Source organism: Chelonoidis abingdonii, chromosome 9 (assembly GCF_003597395.2).
Source record: "Chelonoidis abingdonii isolate Lonesome George chromosome 9, CheloAbing_2.0, whole genome shotgun sequence".
NCBI lineage: Eukaryota > Metazoa > Chordata > Testudines > Testudinidae > Chelonoidis > Chelonoidis abingdonii.
The window spans coordinates 83,201,112-83,208,599 of NC_133777.1; the positions used below are offsets into that span (position 1 = coordinate 83,201,112).

General features: G+C 46.3%; 1 protein-coding gene across 1 annotated transcript in view; it reads left to right on the forward strand.

The window, feature by feature from the left end:
- The window catches only part of PAQR5 (progestin and adipoQ receptor family member 5), a 349,157-nt gene that overhangs the window by 69,410 nt on the left and 272,259 nt on the right, over positions 1 to 7,488 (forward strand). The window lies entirely within an intron of this gene.

Below are 7,488 nucleotides of genomic sequence, written 5' to 3' on the forward strand. Positions count from 1 at the left end.
GCAGGGGGCTGAACTTGATGACCTTTCAAGGTCCCTTCCAGTTCTATGAGATAGGTGTGTGTGTGTATGCTGTGCAACTGCAATTCCACAATAGGAAAAGTTGACCAGGAGTTGCAGGATTCCCCAGGTGACAAGGGACTGAGTGATCATCCCACATACAAAGTCCAGGGAATCTAGAGTGTCTGCTCCTCCCCGGCTTGATACTTATGAACAGGATTATATGATTCAGTTGCCTGCCCTGGCATGGGACTGGACTCCTTAAAAATGGGTTGAGGCATGTTGAAACACTTCGCTCTTACAGAGGTCATGGGCAAATATGCAGCACCATTGTTTGCGTCATTACTTCTCCCATGACCCATTCAGGAGTAGGGTTCAGGTCTTGTTGTGGGTCCTCATGCCTTTCTGTAACTTATAGCTAAATACTAGATGAGGAAAGCAGAAGCAAGGATTCCAGATAACCAGTAAGGAAGCCTGTGGAAGGAGTACATCTGTTTCTGTCACTTAAACCTCTACAAAGGGAGAGGTAGAAGAGAAAGGGCTGTTGTATCAATAGCTTAGCATGGAGATGACAGCTGCTTGTATTAAAAAGGCAATAAATTACATTGTGCATCTTGAACCAGTGTTGTCAAGGGAGGATGCAGTAGCAGCGTTGCCGGTGTTAGAAAACAGTATGTGACTGTAGATTCTTCCCAGCCCCACAACGTAACTCTTCTGAGGTACCCTCTGTCTGTTTCCACTTGTGGGATTTGCCTCCTCCCTCCAGCATTGCTGGGCTTTAGAAACCTTTAACCAGTCCCCTGTGCCAGCACCCTCTCTTTATACCAAATGACTGCTGCTCAGGTTATAGAAGGCTCCTTCCTTTCCAGGGCTGGGAGCAGCTGGGGAAATATGGTCTGTACTTGGAGCGATTTAGGGGATTTTGTTGAGTTTTGTGTGTGGATAAATTATGCTATTGCACACTTTGCTTTTGTCTGGGCAAGGATCTGGTACTTTCTGGTCACAGTCAAGATTTTTTTTCTTGGTGCAAAGTGTGCATTGGAGACACAGATCCTTGTGTTTCAGGTCTGGAACCCAGTTTCTGTGAAGCGTAACCCGGGCTATGTGATCCGAAACCTATTGCTTGGTACCTCTGCTGAAAGGCTAAGATCTTGAGCGATACCAGCTGAAGAAAATCGCTTACTAATACCGACTTCAGTGTTGAGCTGTCTCAGAGGAATTGGAGTCTAACTGCATCAGCCTGGCTGCTTCACAGTGATTGAAGGTGCTGGGGATCTGAGCTAGTGGAATTAGCAATAAAACAGTCCAATGGGGCAGCCACCACCTGTTCTGTTTTGTTTTGAAGAAAACCCCTTAGAATAGGAATAAAATAAGTCTTCACCCCCAATCCCAGTTAACCTCTTTGTGTTAATCACAGGGCTAAGTGCGTAGCTGTTGAACAAGCAGCATTCAGGCCATAAGCCATCTAAACACATCAGCAACAGCAGAAAAATATGATGGGAAACTACTGTATGAGCAACTCCATGATCTGGGTGTCCCTAACTCTGCGTGCCAGAAGCTGAGACTGGACAACAGGATGGATCATTGGATAATTGCCCTGTTCTGTTCATTCCATCTGAAGCATCTGGCACTGGCCACTGCCTGAAGACAGGATACTGGACTAGATGGATCTGTATGGCTGTTCTTATTGTAGATACAAAGTATCTTTGTAGGAAAAAATATTTAACTGTGGCGTGAGGGTGACTCTTGGTGTTCTTCATTAGGGTTACTGTTAACCTCTGTTCCCTGCCATAAAGCTTTCAGAGTGCTCTTTAACCACTGGTGGGAAGGTACATAATGCTTTAACACATGGACTCCCAGCTGTAAATGTTGCAGAACTTCTTCCAGCCTCATTTCTTATGAGGGGAAAATTCTTTGTTTTGAAATTGAAGACCTGACAAATTCCAGTGAGAATAGACTCATAGACTCGTAGGTCAGAAGGGACCAATATGATCATCTAGTCTGACCTCCTGCACAAGGCAGGCCACAGAACCCTACCCATCCACTTTTATAACAACCCCTAACACATGACTGAGTTATTGAAGTCCTCAAAATTGTGGTTTGAAGACCTCAAGCTGCAGAGAATCCACCAGCAGCGACCCATGTCACCACGCTGCAGAGGAAGGCGAAAACCTCCAGGGCCCCTGCCAATCCGCCCTGGAGGAAGATTCTTCCCGACCCCAAATATGGCAATCAGCTAAACCTGAGCATGTAGGCAAGACTCACCAGCCAGCACCCAGGAAAAGAATTCTCTGCAGTAACTCAGATCCCATCCATCCAACATCCCTCACAGACCATAGAGCAGATTATCTGCTGATAATCCAAGATCAATTGCCCAATTAAACTATTTCCCATCATATCTCCCTCCATATACTTATCAAGCTTAGTCTTAAAGCCAGATAAGTCTTTTGCCCCCACTACTTCCCTCGGAAGGCTGTTCCAGAACTTCACTCCCCTAATGGTTAGAAACCTTCGTCTAATTTCAAGTGTAAACTTGAAACATGTTTGAAACATGCTGAGAAGTGCATCATCAATGGAAAGCGCATAGTTGGGTAGGGTTTAAATGACTGGCAGACTTAAGACCTTACTACTAAGAAGGATGTGTCTGTACATCATTGGATTGTAATGGGTACGGGGGAACAGGGATTGAGCAATGTGGCAACAATAACTCGTCATAAAATGACCAGGTCCTGGGTACGTGGGTCTTGGAAGAGCAACTCGTTAGTTGGCCCAGTGCTTCCCCATAGAAGCAGTTTGTAGGGATGGAATCTTTCTTCGTGTTATCTATGTGCTGCATTGGGTCTCTGCTAAACACAGCCTGTTGGCAATCTTGTACACTACTGCCCAGGAAGGGCCATGTTATCCCTGGCTGTGTAATTCTAGATGATCGCCTCGGTGAGGACAGAGGACTTGACGTTTGCATTTCTGCTTTTACGCAGCCACTGAAACCAAAATCTCTGTAACGTGGGAGCCCCTCCCTTTAATTGTTGCTGTTCTCTTCAAGCTGGGGAAAAGGAGGGAGTGGAAAATTAAAGAATGAAACCTGATGACGGATGAGAACAAATGTCTCTTTGTTAGAATGTTTCCTTCTAAGCACAAAATACTGAAGGAAAAACTTGGAAGAGAAATCAGATTATTTCAGAAGAGACTCTTCAAGTCATTTTGCTAATTCATGGGATGGGGCAGAGGTTGGATTTCTTCATTGTGAAAAATGCCGAAAAAAATCAGACTTCCCTGTGTGGTCCTGTGTCCCTTGTTTTCCCTCCCACTGTCTTAACCACCCATTGCCTCCCTCCTGTCAGTGAAATCACATTCCAGTGAAGTCACCATTTATGTCTGCTCTTTTTTCTTCACTTACTCACATCACTGGCAGTGTTTACCCTGCAAAGATTCCTCTAAGTCTAAGCACACAATTTACTCTGCAAACAAGACTTGGCATTTATTGTGGGTATCTTTGTTTACTAATCTTCTTTAGTCTCCATTGACGTTCAGTGGGAAATGTTAAAACAAACAGCAGCCTGCAGTAGGACAGCTGCATGGACCAATGCTCTCCAGTGAAAGATGTCTGAATGGAGGCCTTCTTCTTGGGTTTAGTCAGGGTTACATTCCTTCAGTGTGTTTGTAGATATATGTGGAAAAGAATATCCGTAGTGAAGGAAATCTTTAAACTTTCTTGACCAATCCCCTAAAGGTTCTTTCCTCTTCAGTTGTATGTGGTTGTGTATATACACCTACCCTTATTGCTGAAATCTAGGGGACAAACTGCTATTAGCACTTTAATGTAACACTTTACAGGGCCACACCATCCCCTGTGTGTGTGGTGGTGGTGGGTGGGGGAACCTGAGGGAAGGTCAGGAATTTCCACCAGTCTCATGAAGTCTTAGTGGAGTCATACGGCTGATAGTTTGCCCCCAGAGACTTTACAGGAGCAAATGGCTCTCCGAGCCCAAGGTTGTCGCCATGTCTCACCTTAGCAGTAGACAACAAGAATACTTGTGTGGAGGCACCCATCCTCCATGTTGCTTGCCCTCCTCCCAGAGACACCTGTGGGTGGAAGGGGTCTCAAACTCTGGATGAGGACTGCTCTGTTGTATGATGAACAAGATAAGTATAATCCTAAAGAGGAAAGTCCTTGCTGGTTCATGTGGATGGATGCTGGGGAGCACTGCTCCCACCTTCAATTCCATCCCTTCCGCATCCAACAACTTCGCCTCCCCCACTGTAGGGTAAGAATATGTGGAAGAGGCTTCCGCAGAGTTGGGGAGAGGAGTGATGCTGTTTAGACTCCATCTCTGCCATTGACCGTTCCTCATGCTGCTTTGCTGCAAGGGTATGTTGTTTATTAGAATTAATGACCAAAGAAGCTCATAAGTTGTTACTACTTCTGTGTACTCTCGGCACCAGAAGCACTGGCAGAGTTTGAGCACGGGGATGTTCACGTGCAACTCTCCACTCATCTCTCTCCCTTCCCCCCCAAAACAATCAGGGAACTGCTTGAAAGGGGAGTGGTAGGTGCTCAACACCTCTCTAGACATGGTCTAATGTCTGGAGAAGTTTTGTAACCAAAAAGTTTTTCAGTTTCCTAAGACCATCTCTGACAGCAGATGTGAAAACTCTCAAGCAAACCATGCCCACGTCTTTTCCTTTGAGTTAACTAATTTATACTATAGTAAACTACAGTCAAAGTTAGTTACCACACATACTCGGCGTGATGTTATCTGATTAAAATATGACCATGTTGATCATTGTTGCAAACACTTCTTGTATATAATTGCAACAAATCTTGTACAAAGTATGTCAAGTAAGGTGTCTATGGAGAGGTTATGACTTGCTGAATATGATTATGCTATTTGTATGCACGTATCGTTTTTGTATTTGAAGTTATGAGTATTGGCTTTGTACCTGTATTTCAAATGTTGGCTCCTGTGAAAACACCACAGTGGTGTTTAGCCAGCCCATTGCGAAGGAACTATTCAAGTTAAATGACCCATCAAACAACCCTTAACTCACAAGGGAAGACGCCTATCTACATTTAACAGACTTTCCTGTGAACATTCTCTCTGGAGGATAGGTAATGGCTTCTGCTGTGACTAAGCGAAATAATGCATGGACATGTGACTCCAAACACCATCTTGTTATCTGTAATTTTCCACAGTGAGAACAATGGGATTCCCTTCACTTGGCAGGAGCTAAAAAAGCCCCTGGAAACACCTCTATTTGCCCTTTTTCCTGCTCAGACCTGTGGACTATGAATTTATACTAATGGGAGCATTCTAATCAATGGACTGAGGACCTTTCAGTGATTTGGAAGTAGCCAGAGACCTGACTTAAGCCAGCAGTTTATTCCATCACTGCTATAAGCCTGATCCAAGAACTTTTCAATTATTGTATGTATTTGATTCCTTTAACCAATTTTAACTCACCTTTCTTTCTTATAAATAAACCTTTAGATTTTAGATACTAAAGGATTGGGAACTGTGTGATTAGTGGGTAAGATCTGAGTTATATATTGACCTGGGTGTGTGGCTGGCCCTTTGGGATCAGAAGAACCCTTTTGGTTGATGAAATTGGTTTTAAATAACCACTCATCAAGTCTAGTGTTTTTAGTGGGGATACAAGGACTGGAATGCCTAAGGAGACTGCTTTCCTGACATCTTGTTAGCCAGCGTGGTGAAAGTTTTGTTGCTGGTTTGGTATATCTTATGGGAGAATACTCACCAGTTTTGAGGTGTGCCTGCCTTGTTTCTCAGCAGTTTGTCCTGCAGAGACAGCAACCACCTGCTGAGGAGACTGCTGCCTGCTCTATGTCCCAGCTCAGAGGGAAGTGAGGCCTAGGCACTGTTTGTTTTGCCCTGCCCCGGGGGCTAATTCCCCAAGTAATACTGCTTGCCCCAGCCAGGAGGCTGCAGGGCTTGACTGGTTGGTTTTGCCAGCCCAGAGACCACAGACTATTTGTTTAAGTGACCTTGTCAGGAGGCTGGGACCCACTTGGCTGAAATCACCCGCTTAATGGGGAATCATGAGGAGTAGGTACCAACCCCAGACTGGGCTGATGGGGGGGGGGGGGGGCCCTAGCTTGACACGCAGGGCCCCCGTCACAGGTGGGACATTCAGAAGCATTCAGCAATGACCTAACGACTCCTATTGAAGTCAATGGTAAAACTCCCATTGACTTTGATGGGAGCAGAGTTAACTTGTGTACACCCTATTTTCCAAAAGCCTTGCTTATGGTAAACCCATCCTAGTGCACTAGAGCTGTCTGCTAGTGAGAGCTGGGGCAGGAGAAAGACCATGCTAACGTGGAACCCGCCTTTGATGCAGGCCGGCTCTGGGCACGCTTCCCTTGGCTCTCTGATCTACTGTAGCCCTGACCTCACCCACTGCAGCTCTTCTGAGCATGACCTCTGCCCAGTGCAGGCCCCGAGTCTCGCTGCCTCTTGCCAAACTGCAAGTGGATTTTGTGATCTGCAGAAATGGGGTGTAGGATGTTGCCACAAAAACTGATGGTTGTGTAGGAGCTAACCCAGGTCTCCTGTGGGGGAGGTGAGCTTGTCACCTACCCCTTGCCATGGAACATCTCAGCCAGGGTGACATGTCTGCTTTCTGGCTTTCTTCACACTAAGAACTGGCAGATCTCCCACTGTTGCTTCATGGGGAGTGTAGCTCCATCCTGCTGGCAGCAGGGGGGCTGACAGCATGGAGCAGAGGTCAGTGTTTTTACCCATCATGTCATGCTGACTCGGGTACCTACCCACGAGATCGATCGCGCAGCTCCATGGTCCTCAATCCACACCCTTGCTTCGCATTATGCTCTGGTTCAACAGTCAAGAGATGCTGCAGCCTCGGGCTCAGCAGTTTTACATTCTGCCATATTTCACTCCGACCCCACCGCCTACATAAGGCTTGGGAATCACCTAACTGGAATGGATATGAGCAAGCACTCGAAGAAGAAAAGACGGTTACTCACCTTTGTAACTGTTGTTCTTCGAGATGTGTTGCTCATATCCATTCCACACCCCTCTAAATTGATTCCCGACTGTCTGGTAGCTGTCTGGCATTGCAAGCTTCTAGAGGGCTGTTGCCACTCGCTTCTCAACTGTGAGGGCTGCTCTCATCTTGGTATTCTGCATTTCAGGGCAGGGGAAAGCAAGCCTCAAAAGTTCATGAAGTGCCCCGACGCATGCGAAAGTTTCGCAGCCACTGCGAATCGTCCACACCTGCAAAAAAGACGGTTTACTCACCTTTGTAACTGTTGTTCTTCGAGATGTGTTGCTCATACCATTCCAGTTAGGTGTGCATGCCGCGGGCACGTTCGTTGGAAGATTTTACCCTAACAACACTCGGTGGTCGGCTGGGCGCCTCCTGGAGTGGCGCCGGATATATACCCCTGCCGACCCAGCCACCCTTAAGTTCCTTCTTGCCGGCTACTCCGACAGTGGGGAAGAGGGCGGC